We start from the raw sequence: 16,554 nt of genomic DNA, 5'->3' as shown, positions 1-16,554 counted from the left end.
TTGGTGAGAATATTTTCATGAAATAGCTTATCCAGTGTACCAAATACACGAATATCTCCTAGGAGGGAAAGTAGAATAGTACAATACGTTAAGAGGATACACATTTAGGAAAATCCACAAAATATATACTTGTTGTTAGGTGCCGTCTATTTGGTTTCAACTCATAGCCACTCTATATACAACAGAAGGAAACACTGTCTGGTCCTGTGCCATCCTCACAATCATTCCAATGTTTGAGCCCATTGTTGCCGCCACCATGTCAATTCATCTTGTTGAGGGTCTTCCTCTTTTTTACTGACCCTCTACCTTACCAAGCATGATATCCTTCTCCAGGGTTAGGTCCCTCCTGATAACATGTCAAAAGTATGGGAGATAAAGTCTTGCCATCCTGGCTTCCAAGGAACACCCTGGCTGTACTTCTTCCAAGACAGATTTGTTTGTTCTTCTGGCAGTCTATGGTATATTCAATATTCTTCACCAACACCATAATTCAAAGGTATCATTTCCTGTTTGGTCTTCCTTATTTATCGTCCAGCTCTCACATACATATGAGGGAAGCGAAAGTACATGGCTTCAGTCAGACACACCTTAGTCCTCAAAGGGACATTTTTTCTTTTTAACACCTTAAAGAGGACTTTTGCAGGAGATCTGCCCAATGCAATAAGTCATTTGATTTCTTGACTGCTGCTTCCATGTATATTGATTGTGGATCCAAGTGAAATGAAATCCTTGATAACGTCAATGTTTTCTCCATCATGATATTGCTTATTGGTCCACCTGTGAGGATTTTTGTGTTCTTTATGTTGAGGTGTAAGGTGAAATCTATACTGAAGGCTGTAGTCTTTGATCTTCATCAGTAAGTGCTTCAAGTCCTCTTTGATATCATTAAGGAAGGCTGTGTCGTCATCCGCGTATCGCAAGTTGTTAATGAGTCTTCCACCAATCCTGATGCCCCATTCTTCTTCACATAGTCCAGCTTCTCAGAAAATTTGCTCAACATACAGATTGAATAAGTATGGTGAAAAGATACAACCCTGATGCACACCTTTCCTGATTTTAAACCATGCAGTATCCTCTTGTTCTCTTCTAAGGACTGCCTCTTGGTCTATGTACAGGTTCCTCATGAGCACAATTAAGTGTTCTGGAATTCCCATTCTTCGCAATGTTATCCATAATTTGTTATGATCCACACAGTCTGATGCATATGCATAGTCAATAAAACACAGGTAAACATCTTTCTTGTATTCTCTGCTTTCAGCCAAGATCCATCTGACATTAGCAATGATATCCCTCGTTCCATACCCTCTTCTGAATCTGGCTTGAAATGTATACTAGACAGCTTTAAAATGGACAAAAGAGACAGAAATTTTGTTGAACTGGCCTGAGGGAGGAAACAGATGATGTATTCTTGGTATAGATTACAAAACTGGCACAGAATCAAGATACAGCACTAATGGGAACATAATCCGGCCATCTGCTGGAAGCCTTAGTCAGCTGAGCACAGAGCATTTGACAAGTTCCTTGACCTGCCTGATGAGCATTCTATCTCCCAGAGAGTAAAGGAGGATGTCAGAACTCATCCTAGAAGTGGCAGAAGTATTATGCTAACATTTTGCATTGAAAAAACAATACAATAAAACCTATATGTTTTTAATATTCATAGAAAAAATCATTACAGAAAGAACTAGTAATGATGGTTGCCTCTGGTAAAGGGACCTGGGTACCAGGGTGTCAGACAAGGGTATAAAAAATACTTTCTACTCTTTACCTTCTTACATTTTAAACTATGCAATTATATTGCCTATTCCAAAAATAAAGATGAAAAAAGGAGCAAGAAAAAAAAAACAAAACAGCACTCACACTGGGTAACAGTGAAGGATCTTTTAAGATATACCATAACACTTTGCATAAATTTTTCTTAAACCACTTACAATATTGTATTGCAATAATATGAGTAGTTCCCTTAAGTGACCTGCCAGATTAATGAGAACATTCCATTCCATCTGTGAAATATACTGATAGAGAACCCAGGCACACTGAATGTTCACAGCTGGGCGGTCTCTCTCTTATGTGCTCATGTCCTTGGTTCACTCTGTCTTAGTTATCCAGTGTTGCTACCACAAATGGGTGGCTTTAAGAAACAGAAATTTATTTTCTCACAGTTTAGGAGGCCAGAAGTCCAAATTCAGGATGCCGGCTCTAGGGGAAGGCTTTCTGTCTTTGTAGGCTCTGGAAGAAGGTCCTTGTCTCTTCTGAGCTTCTGCTTCTAGGCAATCTTCCTGTGGCTTGGCATCTCTCTTCCCTCATGTACTTTCCCCATGCTTGTTTAATGTCTTTTATATCTCAATAGATTGACTCAAGACACATCCTACACTAATCCTTCCTCATTAATATAATAAAGACAACCCATTCCCAAATGGGATTATAACCACAGGCGTAATCCAGTGCTGTCGAGTCGATTCCGACTCATAGCGACCCTATAGGACAGAGTAGAACTGCCCCATAGAGTTTCCAAGGAGCACCTGGTGGATTTGAACCTCCGACCCTTTGGTTAGCGGCCGTTAAGGGTTAGGAATTACAACACATATTTTGGGGGGGACACAATTCAATCCATAACACACTGCAGGTGGGTTGTGTGCTTATGAAGAGTTGGCCATGCTTGTACTCAAACCGGATTGTCAATTGTACTTGATATTTTAAAACATATAATTTAATGAAATATTATGAAATCGATGAAATATTAAATGTGAAATGGAAGAAAATTCTTGGAAACTTTTTTGAATGCTTTGGAAAGACTATGAATATTAAATACTTTAAAAAGTGCTGTCAGATCAAGACAACTGTAAAAGACTGAGGAAAAATTCACAAAAATCCAAAACACTTCAATATTATTCTACCTCTACAGCGTTGTTAAATTCTTACACCATTGTAAATAAATGAAACTAGACATTCTAGATGATGTGTTATTCCTTACAGAAAGACCTTGCAAAATTCCAGTCAACAATCAAAGGAAAGACCTTGACCCTATATCTACAGTTTGGTGAGTGAATTTATATTTAAGTGTTTTAAGTTAAAATGAAACATTTACATTATTTATGTGTTATGGCTCTCCATTTTAATAGACTTTTTTGTTTAACCAACTGGCCATATACCAGTCTTGTGTTGGATAAAGCATCTGACTCTTCCACAGGACTGTGAGCTTTTTTGGAGGAGGGGCCATGTCTTACTTGTCTTTGTAACTCTTATACATCATATAACTCTTAGAACCACGGTAGATATTCAATAAACAATTATTGAATAATTAAAATGTTAACAGAGTCAAAAGCAGTAGATTGTCGTGCTGAGTCCTGTTACTTGGGAGTCACCAGGCCTTCTTACCAAAGCTTGAAAAGGGTAGAGTGAAATGGCACAAGAGCAAACTGAATTCAGGGGCTGAGATAAGATATAGAATATGTAAGATATTGGAAAGAGCTGGCAAACTCATCTCTGGCCAGAATAAGAACTAGTATACGTACAAAATTAGCATATTAGTAGTTCCAAGCAAGAATAAGTTCATTTGAAATCTTATGGTAATGCCCCTTTCAAAATTTCTCTACTGATCTTAAAGAGATAATAACTCTGAGTGAGATTTCAACAGATCGACTTCTGGAAACTGTTAAGCTAGACCTAATTCTATGGAAGTTTGTTGGTTAGGGGAAAATGAGAGATTTCTTGGGAAAAAATAATTAAGTTATTTTAGGCTTTGTGATAGCTAAGGAGAAGAAAACTTTACTTAGATGCACGTAACAGACCAGAATTTCCCACAGTATATTCCATGGAATACAAGATTGTGATACGTTGAGAGAGACAGAGAACGAGAATAAATTTTGGAAAATTCTGCATACTATGTCCCTATCTTAGAGGTTCACAGTGCATATTAGCAAATTAAAAGTTCTGAGCACACTACAGAAAAGAAACAAGTTTAACTTTTTTAAAATTTAAATATACCATATCCCATATTTATTTGACTTTGGAAACATTTTATATATTACATATAAAAGTGTTTCCAAAGTCAAATAAAAATGGGAGATGATATGTTTAAATATGGTAAAAATGATACTACATTTTATATGTAAGATAAAATATAATATTTCACACAGAACTATTATTCTTTTGAACATAATTTGGGAAAGAAACCAGTGAGCTTCCATCTGGAGCTTTTTGTAAGCTCTGTTTTTTTTTTCACTTTCCAATATTTTAATATATATATAATATATATATAAAGAATATGTTCTTTTATTTTTATAATTTTTATTGTGCTTTAAGTGAAAGTTTACAAATCAAGTCAGTCTCTCACACAAAAACTTATATACACCTTGCTAAAAACACCTTGCTACATACTCCCAATTACTCTCCCCCTAATGAGACAGCCCACTCCCTCCCTCCACTCTCTCTTTTCGTGTCCATTTCGCCAGCTTCTAACCCTGTATACCCTCTCATCTCCCCTCCAGGCAGGAGATGCCAACATAGTCTCAAGTGTCCACCTGATCCAAGAAGCTCACTCCTTACCAGCATCCCTCTCCAACCCATTGTCCAGTCCATTCCACATCTGAAGAGTTGGCTTCTGGAATGGTTCCTGTCTTGGGCCAACAGAGGGTCTGGGGGCCAAGACAACCAGGGTCTTTCTACTCTCGGTCAGACCATTAAGTCTGGTCTTTTGATGAGAATTTGGGGTCTGCATCCCACTGCTCTCCTGCTCCCTCAGGGGTTCTCTGTTGTGTTCTCTGTCAGGGCAGCCATCGGTTGTAGCCAGGCACCATCTGGTTTTTCTGGTCTCAGGATGATGTAGTCTCTGGTTCATGTGGCCCTTTCTGTCTCTTGGCCTTGTAATTGCTTTGTGTCCTTGGTGTTCTTCATTCTCCTTTGATCCAGGTGGGTTGAGACCATTTGATGCATCTTAGATGGCTGCTTGCTAGTGTTTAAGACCCCAGACGCCACTCTTCAAAGTGGGATGCAAAATATATTCTTAATAGATTTTATTATGCCAATGGACTTAGATGTCCCCTGAAACCATGGTCCCCAGACCCCTGCCCCTGCTACGCTGGCCTTTGAAACATTCAGTTTATTCAGGAAACTTCTTTGCTTTTGGTTTAGTCCAATTGTGCTGACCTTCCCTGTATTGTGTGCTGTCTTTCCCTTCACCTAAAGTAGTTCTTATCTACTATCTAATTAGTGAATGCCCCCTCCCACCCTCCCTCCCTCCACTCTTTCGTAACCACAAAAGAATGTTTTCTTCTCAGTTTAAACTATTTCTCAAGTTCTTATAATAGTGTCCTTTTCCAACTGACTAATTTCACTCAGCATAATGCCTTCCAGATTCCTCCATGTTATGAAATGTTTCATAGATTCATCACTGTTCTTTATCGATGTGTAGTATTTCATTATGTGAATACACCATAATTTATTTATCCATTCATCCATTGATGGGCACCTTGGTTGCTTCCATCTTTTTGCTATTGTAAACAGCGCTTCAGTGAACATGGGTGTGCATATATCTGTTCGTGTAAAGGCTCTTATTTCTCTAGGATATTTCCGAGGAGTGGGATTGCTGGATTGTATGGTAGTTCTATTTCTAGCTTTTTAAGGAAGCACCAAATCAATTTCCAAAGTGGTTGTACCATTTGACATTCCCACCAGCAGTGTATCAGTGTTCCAATCTCTCCACAGCCTCTCCAACATTTATTATTTTGTGTTTTTTGGATTAATGCCAGCCTTGTTGGAATGAGATGAAATCTCATTGTAGTTTTGATCTGCATTTCTCTAATGGCTAATGATCGTGAACATTTCCTCATGTATCTGTTAGCTACCTGAATGTCTTCTTTAGTGAAGTGCCTATTCATATCTTATGCCCATTTTTTAATTGGGTTATTTGCCTTTTTGTAGTTGAGTTTTTGCAGTATCAAGTAGATTTTAGAGATCAGGCGCTGATCAGAAATGTCACAGCTAAAAACTTTTTTCCAGTCTGTAGGTAGTCTTTTTACTCTTTTGGTGAAGTCTTTGGATGAGCATAGGTGTTTGATTTTTAGGAGCTCCAGTTATCTAGATTTTCTTCTGCATTCTTAATAATTTTTTGTGTACTGTTCATGCCATGTATTAGGGCTCCTAACATTGTCCCTATTTTTTCTTCCATGATCTTTATCATTTTAGATTTTATATTTAGGTCTTTGATCCATTTTGAGCTCATTTTTGTGCATGGAGTGAGGTATGGGTCTTGTTTCATTTTTTTTGCTGATGGATATCCAGTTATGCCAGCACCATTTGTTAAAAAGACTGTCTTTTCCCCATTTAACTGTTTTGCGGCCTTTGTCAAATATCAACTGCTCATATGTGGATGGATTTATGTCTGGATTCTCAATTCTGTTCCATTGGTCTATGTATCTGTTGTTGTACTGGTACCAGGCTGTTTTGACTACTGTGGCGGCATAACAGGTTCTAAAATCAGGTAAAATAAGGCCTCGTACTTTGTTCTTCTTTTTCAGTAATGCTTTATTTATCCGGGGCCTTGTTCCCTTCCATGTGAAGTTGGTGATTTGTTTCTCCATTTCATTTAAGAATGTCGTTGGGATTTGGATCGGAATTGCATTAAATGTATAGATCGCTTTTGGTAGAGTAGACATTTTTATTATGTTAAGTCTTCCTATCCATGAGCAAGGTTTGTTTTTCCACTTACGTAGGTCTCTTTTGGTTTCTTGAAGAAGTGTACTGTAGTTTTCTTTGTATAAGTCTTTTACATCTCTGGTAAGATTTATTCCTAAGTATTTTATCTTCTTGGGGGCTACTGTAAATGGCACTGATTTGGTGATTTCCTCTTCGATGTTCTTTTTGTTGGTGTAGAGGAATCCAACTGATTTTTGTATGTTTATCTTGTATCCCAATAACTCTGCTGAACTCTTCTATTAGTTTCAGTAGTTTTCTGGAGGATTCCTTAGAGTTTTCTATGTATAAGATCATGTCATCTGCAAGTAGAGATGCTTTTACTTTTTCCTTGCCTATCTGGATGCCCTTTATTTCTTTATCTAGCCTAATTACTCTGGCTAGGACCTCCAACACAATGTTGAATAAGAGCGGTGATAAAGGGCATCCTTGTCTGGTTCCTGATCTCAGTGGGAATGCTTTCAGGCTCTTTCTGTTTAGGGTGATGTTGGCTGTTGGCTTTGTATAAATACCGTTTATTATGTTGAGGAATTTTCCTTCTATTCCTATTTTGCTGAGAGTTTTAATCATGAATGGAAGTCGAACTTTGTCAAATGCCTTCCCTGCATCAATTGATAAAATCATGTGATTCTTGTCTTTTATTTATGTGGTGGATTACATGAATTGTTTTTCTAATGTTGAACCATCCCTGCATACCTGGTATGAATCCCACTTGGTCATGGTGAATTATTTTTGTTGATATGTTGTTGAATTCTATTGGCCAGAATTTTGTTGAGGATTTTTGCATTTAAGTTGATGAGGGATATACACCTGTCATTTTCTTTTCTTGTGGTGTCTTTACCTGGTTTTGGTGTCAGGGATATGGTGGCTTTATAGAATGAGTTTGGGAGTATTCCATCCTTTTCTATGCTCTGAAATACCTTTAGCCATAGTGGTGTTTTCTCTGAAAGTTTGGTAGAACTCTGCGGTGAAGCCGTCTGGACCAGGGCTTTTTTTTTGTTGGGAGTTTTTTGATTACCTTTTCAATCTCTTCTTTTGTTATGGGTCTATTTAGTTGTTCTACCTCTATTTGTGTTAGTTTAGGTAGGTAGTGTGTTTCTAGGAATTCATCCTTTTCTTCTAGGTTTTCAAATTTGTTAGAGTACAATTTCTCATAGTAATCTGATACGATTCTTTTAATTTCAGTTGGGTCTGTTGTAATATCGCCCATCTCATGTCTTATTCACGTTATTTGCTTCCTCTCCTGTTTTTCTTTTCTCCTTTTGGCAAGTGGTGTATAAATTTTGTTGATTTTTTCAAAAAACCAGCTTTTGGTCTTGTTAATTCTTTCAATTGCTTTTCTGTGTTCTATTTCATTTAGTTCAGCTTATTTGTTTTCTTCTGGTGCCTGTGGGTTTCTTTTGTTGCTCGCTCTATATTTTTTCAAGTTGTAGGGATAATTCTTTGATTTTGGCCCTTTCTTCTTTTTTGGATGTGTGCATTTATTGATATAAATTGGCCTCTGAGCACCAGTTTTGCTGTGTCCCAAAGGTTCTGATACGAAGTGTTGTCATTCTCATTGGAGTCTATGAATTTCTTTATTCTATCCTTAATGTCTTCTATAATCCAGTCTTTTTTGAGCAGGGTATTGTTCAGTTTCCAAGTGTTTGATTTATTTTCCCTGCTTCTCCTGCTATTGATTTCCACTTTTATGGCCTTATGGTCAGAGACGATGCTTTGTAATCTTTCAATGTTTTGGATTCACCTAAGGCTTGCTTTGTGACCTAATATGTGGTGCACTGTAGAGAATGTTCCATGTGCACTAGAAAAGAAAGTATACTAGGTCACTGTTGGGTGGAGTGTTCTGTATATGTCTGTGAGGTCAAGTTGGTTGACTGTGGCATTTAGATCTTCCATGTCTTTATTGAGCTTCTTTCTGGATGTCCTGTGCTTCTCCGAAAGTGGTGTGTTGAAGTCTTCTACTAGTATTGTGGAGCTGTCTATCTCACTTTTCAGTGCTGATAGAGTTTATGTATCTTGCAGCCCTGTCACTGGGTGCATAAATATTTAATATGGTTATATCTTCTTGGTGTATTGTCCCTTTAATCATTATATAGTGTCCTTCCTTATCCTTTCTGATGGATCTAACTTTAAAGTCTATTTTGTCAGAAATTAATATTGCCACTCCTCCTCTTTTTGATTGTTGTTTCCTTGATATATTTTTTTCCATCCTTTGAGTTTTAGTTTGTCTGTGTCTCTAAGTCTAAGGTGTGTCTCTTTTAGGCAGCATATAGACAGATCTTGTTTTTTAATCCATTCTGCCACTCTCTGTCTCTTTATTGGTGCATTAGGCCATTTATATTCAGGGTAATTATGGGTAGGTATGAATTTAGTGCTATCATTTTGATGTCTTTTTTTGTGTGTTGTTGACAATTTCTTTTTCCCACTTAATTTTATGTGCTGAGTAGATTATCTTTATATATTATCCTTTCCTCATATTTGTTTTTGTTCATTTTGTTTCTGCTGAGTCTCTATTTTTTTCTTGTATTTTATTTGGATGTGTAGGATAGTTTGTCTCCTTTGTGGTTACCTCATTATTTACCACTATTTTTCTAAATTTAAGCCTAGCTTTTATTTCTTTGTATCACTGTATCTTCCTCTCCATATGTAAGGTGTATGATTACATTTCTTAGTCCCTCCTTTTTATTTTAATGTTGTCTTCTTTTATATAATAACATCACTGTTACCCTGTTTTGAGCTTTTTTTTTTTTTTTTAATAATCTTGCCTTGTGTTTTTGGATTTCCCTGTCTGGGTTGACTTCTGGTTGCTCTGCCCAGTGTTCTAATCTTGGGTTGATACCTGATATTATTGATTTTCTAACCAAAGAGCTCCCTTTAGTATTTCTTGTAGTTTTGGTTTGGTTTTTACAAATTCCCTCAACTTGTGTTTATCTGGAAATGTCTTAATTTCACCTTCATATTTAAGAGACAGTTTTGATGGATATATGATTCTTGGCAGGCAATTTTTTTCCTCCAATTTTTGAAATATGTCATCCCATTGCCTTCTTCCGTGCATGGTTTCTGCCGAGTAGTCTGAGCTTATTCTTATTGGCTCTCCTTTGTAGGTGACTTTTTGTTTATCCCTCACTGCTATTATAATTCTGTCTTTATCTTTGGTTTTGGCAAGTTTGATTATAATATGTCTTGGTGACTTTCTTTTAAGATCTACCTTATGTGGAGTTTGATGAGCATCTTGGATAGATATTTTCTCATCTTCCACGATATCAGGGAAGTTTTCTGCCAACAAATCTTCAACAATTCTCTGTGTATTTTCTGTTATCCCTCCCTGTTCTGGTACTAAAATCACTCGTAGGTTGTTTTTCTTGATAGAGTCCCACATGATCCTTAAGGTTTCTTCATTTTTTTTTTTTAATTCTTTTATCTGATTTTTCTTCAAATATATTAGTGCCAAGTGATTTATCTTCGAGTTAGAAATTCTAGCTTCTACTTGCTCCGTTCTGCTCCTCTGACTTTCTATCGAGTTGTCTACTTCTGTAACTTTATTGTCGATCTTCTGAATTTCTGATTGCTGTCTGTCTATGGATTTTTCCAGCTTATTAAACTTTTCGTTATGTTCCTGAATAATCTTTCTAATTTTTTCAATTGCTTTATCAGTGTGTTCTTTGGCTTGTTCTATGTATTGCCTCATTTCCTTCCTGATGTCTTGAAGGGTTCTGTATATTAAACTTTTGTATTCTGCATCTGGTAATTCCAGGAATGCACTTTCATCTAGAAGATCCCTGGATTCTTTGTTTTGAGAGCCTGTTGAGGTGATCATGGTCTATTTCTTTATGTGACTTGATATTGACTGTAGTCTCTGAGCCATGTATAAGTTACTGTATTAGTTTATGCTTGCTTACTGTGTCGTAGCTGCTTGCTTTGTTTTGTTTTGGTACACCCCTATAGGTTGATTGCTTGAGCTAGCTTGATTATTTTCACCTTCGGAGCTCTGACGTCCTGTCCCCTGTTGGGTAGAGCTGTTATCCGGTATATCAGTCTAGGAGTCCATTCAGTTTTCTTGCATGAATTCAGCTGAGGTTTCCAGGTAGCTGATCATCAAGTATGTGGTACAGGCCCTATCCTACAATCTTAGAAGTGCAGGGGTGATTGGTGTTTGTACCGGTATCTGATGGCAGCAGGGGGTCATGCTCTGAACAAGGCAGGGGGCTGAGAACTGACCCCCGGCTGTCCCTGAGGAAAGCCCATCCCTGTTCCCTAGAGCAGGCAGGTGGGTGGGTTCTGCAGACGGACTATGGGCAACCAAAGTTTTTGGTTGTAAGTATTGGGAGGTACCAGTTATTTTCGGACCCCTGTCGCGTGTGGTTGGGTGACCTGAGTGGAGCTACCAGTCCTTAGGTCCCTGATGTGGGTAGGTGAGGACCTTGTTTCATAGGCAAAGCAATGTGAAACGTCAAACACCCACGTTTCCACTGCACAGCTGAAACAGTTGGAGTCTGCCAACAAGGGCCTATTCTCCCGAAACAGGCCCACACATTTTCATGCAGAAGGGAAAGGTACTCAAAGTCCACGGATGGTTTATGCCTGGATAGGAGCTGCTTCTGTCCTGATCTCCCCCAGTTAGTGGAGCTAGCAAATTATCTTTTCCCCCAGTTGCAATTTTTTCCTTCCCCAAGGCTGGGAGGATGGCTCTAGGTGCTCACCAGGGTCTATCTCAGGCCCAGGGAATTCAACCGCTGAATCCGGCTTGGAGGTGTGGGGTGGGGGGAGTATGGTAAAATATACACAAGTACTTAGCTTTTGCCGACAGCGCCATTTTTCTTAGGTTCTGGAGGTGTGAGTAGGCTGTTTGGCTGGCTACTTCTCCCTGAGGAAACTGCGGCTGAACACTAGTACCAGCCTGCCGCCGCCTCTCCAGGAATGGTGCCTAAGGGCTCCCCACGATTCAGATCTGATAACTCCTCTCCGCTTCTGAACTGTCTCTTTCTCCCCCTGCCCCTCAGTTCATTTTCTAAGCTTGCCTTTGAAGCTCAGGGCTCCCAGCTTGTCACGGATATACTCGTTTCACTTGTTTTTTTGGGTCTTTGTTGTAAAGAGGGCTTGCCGGAACCATCTGTCTATTCGCCATCTTGGCTCTGCCTCTAAGCTCTGTTTTTAAAATGAAACACCTTATGCACCAAAGAGAGAAAGAAGTGTATATAACCAAGGGAGAGGAGATAAAGGTAGAGTGTTGCTCATCTCTCTGAGGGTACTACAAAAAAATCTTAGGATTCATAAGTGTGCTGGAACACAAAACTTCTGTGATATTTGCATCTAGGGTGAGGGAAGTGGGAGTTTAATCAGTAGGCACTCTGGTTAGCCACCACCAATAGTATTGAATTTAGTTCTGGAGATGACACTTTTATGATAAATTGGGAGAGCATTCAGAGTAAAATGGCTAGACTGGTGAAGGAGCTTGAAGTCTTGTCAATCCAGAAGAGATGTTTGCCTAGAGATGAGGGCCTCATTATGAGAAAGATGAGGGAGTCTTGATGGCTGTCCTCACATCACATAATGCAGGGTTGGTCACAGGGTTGGCCAAAGTAGGAATTTGACTCAGTGTAAAGAAGAACTTGATTATAGTTGGAGCCAAGCAAAGGTGAAGTGGACTCCTCAGGATGTCATTAGTTCCCCATCACCATCAATATTAAGTATTTGGGTGGCCAAATACAAGAGAACACTTTTACAGAAAAGTATTCTAATATAAAAAATCAAATGGTATTATTGATCACAGTGATTCTAGGAAAAACTGTTCCTCTGATCAACGTCTTGGGTAAAGGACTGTACTTGCACATATTAGCATAGTATAATTTTGTAGATTGTTTTTCCTATGTTGTTGTAGGCAAGGATTCTAAGAAAGAAAGTCAATTGAGAGAATATTTCAGTTTTCCAAATAGAATGGCAGAAGCAGGCTTTAGAGACAGGAAAGGAAACTGGCCTTGGGAGAGTCAAGAAAACATCAGAGGTGAAAGCAGGGGTTAAATTTAGGTTGAGAATCTCAGGCAGGTAGAAGGCAGAATAGACATACTTATCACGAGTCAGGACAAAGCTGTGAGTTATAGTCTAGGTAAGCTCAGGAGAATTAGGGACACAAGGGTTTGCAAAGGCAAGACAAAGATGGTCAAAAGGACAACCAGGCTGCTGCCTGCCTCTCTGCTCTCACCTGTGATATTTTCTCCCTTGCCCACTATGCTCCCACAACAGGGTTTGTTTTGTTTTGTTTTGTTGTTTTTCAAACACGCTAAGTCTATCCCTGCCTTTAAACCTTTGTACTAGGTGCTCCTTCTGCCTGGTATGCTATTCCCTCTGGTCCTTACGTGGCTGACCCTATCACTCAGATCTCCACTAAAAGATCACCTTCTGAGTGGCCTTCCCTGACCACATAATCAAAGAGGGAGTGATGTTCATCTTGCCACATCAGCCCATATTACATTCTCTGTATTTATTGCTACCTGATATTTATTTTCTTATTTGTGATTTATTCTCCATCTCCCCTTCTGAAATGTAATCTCCATGAGAGTGCTGGCCTTGCCTGTCTCACTCCCCAAGGTCCACAGTCTTAAATAGTGCCTGGCACTTAGTAAGTGCCTCATGAATATTGATTAAATGAAGGTTCAGTGACTAGCATGAAGAGGCAGGAAATGGATGGCCCTAGAAACAGCAGAGACAGAAGTTCAAAGGATCACAGATGAAAATCACTGTGATGCAGGAAGGGACATTGACCACCTAAACCCCACGATTAAATGGCTGAGTTTTACTTATAAACTTAAAATAAAATGACCTCATTTTTGTGTACTACAAGGCATTGTAGTAGATACGGCAAGATCCAGGCAAGGGAGCCTGGGAAACTGGTGGTGCCATTATTAGACACAAACAAAGAACACATCTCTCTAGGGAAGGTGAAAATGCTCATTAATTACTTTTATGGAAATTCTTGTCTGCTTGAGCTTATAGCAAAAAAAAAAAAAAAAAAATGTTCATTAGCTGGCAAACACAGCTTCAATAATTTTTCAAATATAATTTATGAGAACATTTCACAGCAAATGTAGTAGTGACTATATTGTTTCTCTCTAAATCACTCAAATGAAAGGGCAGAGAATCTTTATGCAATCATTTAAGTATTTTTAATTAAAGAGCTATGTCCATGTCATAATCTTTCTTAAAATGATTACATTGTGAAGCTAAAGGACAAAAGAAAGAGAAAAAGTATTTCACACCCTTGCATAATTGCACCCAGAGCAGTGGCTGCACTAGAATCACCTGGGCACTTTAAAGAACAAACAATGACAAGCCACACCCAAGGCAGATTAGCTCAGAATCTCTGGGGGTGAGGTCCTAGCCATAAAGTGCTCCCCCCAAATGATTATAGTGTGCAGCCAACTGAGGACAATGATAGCAAGGGATGAGGAAGAGGGGAGAATTACTGTCTTTATACCACCTTTTATGAGAGTCAATCTAAACTGTGGTGAGAGGGTTGGAACTTAAATTTACACCCCTGGTTTCAAATCTGAATGCTGTAAATATGATGTTTTACATTGAACTCTAGCTTCTTATATTATTATATGTTTTTCTCATTAACGATTCAACTTACGACATCCAGAAGCTGGTTAAAGGAAATAAACTTCAGAAAGAATAAGAACAGACCATTAGAGACAGAATATCATTACCCATTAGAAGTGGTTGCCTTATACGGAATCAGAGTTTTATCTTTTCAATGTAAAGTTTGTGAGCTACTGATATACTTTGCCAAGTGAGGTTGTGAATATTAGTTCTCTATAGATACTCAAAGTTTAAATCATGTTATATCTTGTGAGATATTTAAATTGAATTCTACCTAGTGGAAAGGAAGCAGACAAGATGATTTAGGGAAATTATTTTCAAGCAAGAGGGTTTATTTAATTTATTTTTTTAGTCTATGCTCAAGGACCCCTGATGCTGGTTGGGTGGTGTCTTGCACTGCAGCCACATGTTCCATCTTTAGAAAGATGGGAACTGGCTAATGGATCACCCAGTGTGAATCTGGACAGATGCCCATTCCCTAACTGCTGTGACAGTGTGGCAGACTCCAGGAAAGGAACACTCGACTTCCTTCTTCTTCTGCCCTCCCCTGTCAATCAACTTTCCCAGCTCCATCCTCAGTCCTCTGGGCTATTGTTTTTCTCTTACTCTACATTGAACACTTAATTATGTGCCAGGAACTCACAATATCCCTATAAGAGTGGTGCTTTTATTATCTCCACTTTACAGATGAGGAAAGGGGCCTTGTCTTACTGTTGGCCTCAGCCACACAGCTAGTGAGTGGTAAAACCACCATTGCATCTTAGATCTGTCTGACTTCAGAGTCCAATCTCTTAAGCAGTACATTTACTCCTTCATCCTTCCACCGTGGATGGATTCCCAGCATACACTTCGCTGCTGCCCTAGAGTCAGCTCCTATCTACCCAGCCTGTGTAACGGGACACTTCTGCCCAGTACATTGATCAGCCCCCCAACCATGAGAACCACAGGCAGGATATGTGGCATCTGAAGAAATCCCTCCAAAGAGGAGAATGAAAGATATGCAGGAAAACTAAAGCACACACCCTGCTACCCACAGCTTTTGGTTTTGCTCTTAAGGACATTCCAGTGATACTTTAGTCTCTCTCAGCAGCAATCTCCTCCTATTTTCCCCAGGAGAAGGAGGTAGGGTTAGGGCTAGGGTCACCTTCTGTCTATTTCCACCAGACTTTCCTTTGTGCAATGAAACCAAATGCTCCTGTTAAGATTTCTCCCTTTAGAAGATTCTAAGTGGCTTCTCCATGTTCAATAGATCAGGTCTCCCATATTTCTTATAATAAAAAATATATGTAAACATTTATATTATATGTATTTAAAGGCAAATGATAGCTGTTACCATTGCTTCCCTAAAAGCTTTACTGTTCCATGAAAAGGAGTTAGCTGGCTTTTATCCAGCACTACAAATATTTCAAATTAGAACCATTGATTTATTGAATGCATTTACATAATTCACCTTGAAAAGCAAAAAATCACCTATTCAGAGCTTGGTTAACTGCCAGGAGAAATAAGTGTCATGCTCCTTATAACAGAAAGAAAGAAAAAATTTTTTTTTTTTTTACTTCGTTCTGTATGCCAACTAAGCTGGTGAGTTGGTCCCCTAGTTGGGCCTGAAGGCTTCCAGTGGTGCTGAACTGCAACATATGACTATTCGGAAGTCTCAGAGTATCTAGCTCTATGAATCACATTAGACTCCAATCTATTCTCATTTGCATCTGAAATAATCCTACTTACTTCAAAAGCAGTTGATCTTGTCCAAAGAGATTCATTTAGGTAAAGAGTTCTCTAAAGAACTTTTTACCTTGTAATAAAAATATTTTGGATAAATCACAAAGATAAACACATATAAAATTAAAATGCTGAGGAAAGTACAACTATGACTCTGAAACAGGGTACCAAATTTGTGCTATCAACAATTTCAAATATTTCTTAAGAAAGTTATTTAAAAAGTCCAGTACCCCCAAATTTAGTTTTTAAAAAATATTAGTTTTCAAAATCTGGCTGCTGATTAATGTATCTCTATCTTGGATCTTTTGTAAGGCTCTCTAGTTGATAATAATATAAGAATTAGAACTAAGTAGGTGCTATAAGAGGATTCCATAGAGAAGATCCTTGAAGGGAATACAGTAGCAAGTGTAAGGAACACCTTTTCCACTAAGAGCTTGGTAATAATTTGAGGATGAGTAGAAAATTTACTGGGCATCCAATCTTAGAACCTTGGAACATGAATAATGTTTACGGATCTGTCCTTATCATACTGAATTACAAATT

The 16,554-nt window shown here is 38.5% G+C and overlaps 1 protein-coding gene across 29 annotated transcripts in view; it reads left to right on the top strand.

Annotated features, from left to right (window-relative positions):
• Positions 1-16,554, top strand: part of LMNTD1 (lamin tail domain containing 1) — a 504,435-nt gene that overhangs the window by 94,872 nt on the left and 393,009 nt on the right. For 21 of the 29 annotated variants that reach the window (XM_049882672.1, XM_049882674.1, XM_049882668.1 and 18 more), the window contains one exon: positions 2,977-3,040. The exons of the other annotated variants lie outside the window; for them this stretch is intronic. The gene's annotated coding sequence lies outside the window, so the exon portion shown is untranslated. The remainder of the gene's footprint in view (positions 1-2,976; positions 3,041-16,554) is intronic. 29 annotated transcript variants of the gene reach the window in all.

The sequence above is a fragment of the Elephas maximus genome, chromosome 4 (genome assembly GCF_024166365.1).
Source record: "Elephas maximus indicus isolate mEleMax1 chromosome 4, mEleMax1 primary haplotype, whole genome shotgun sequence".
Taxonomy (NCBI): domain Eukaryota; kingdom Metazoa; phylum Chordata; class Mammalia; order Proboscidea; family Elephantidae; genus Elephas; species Elephas maximus.
Note: the sequence above shows the minus strand (reverse complement) of the source record. Positions and strands in the feature narration are given on the sequence as shown.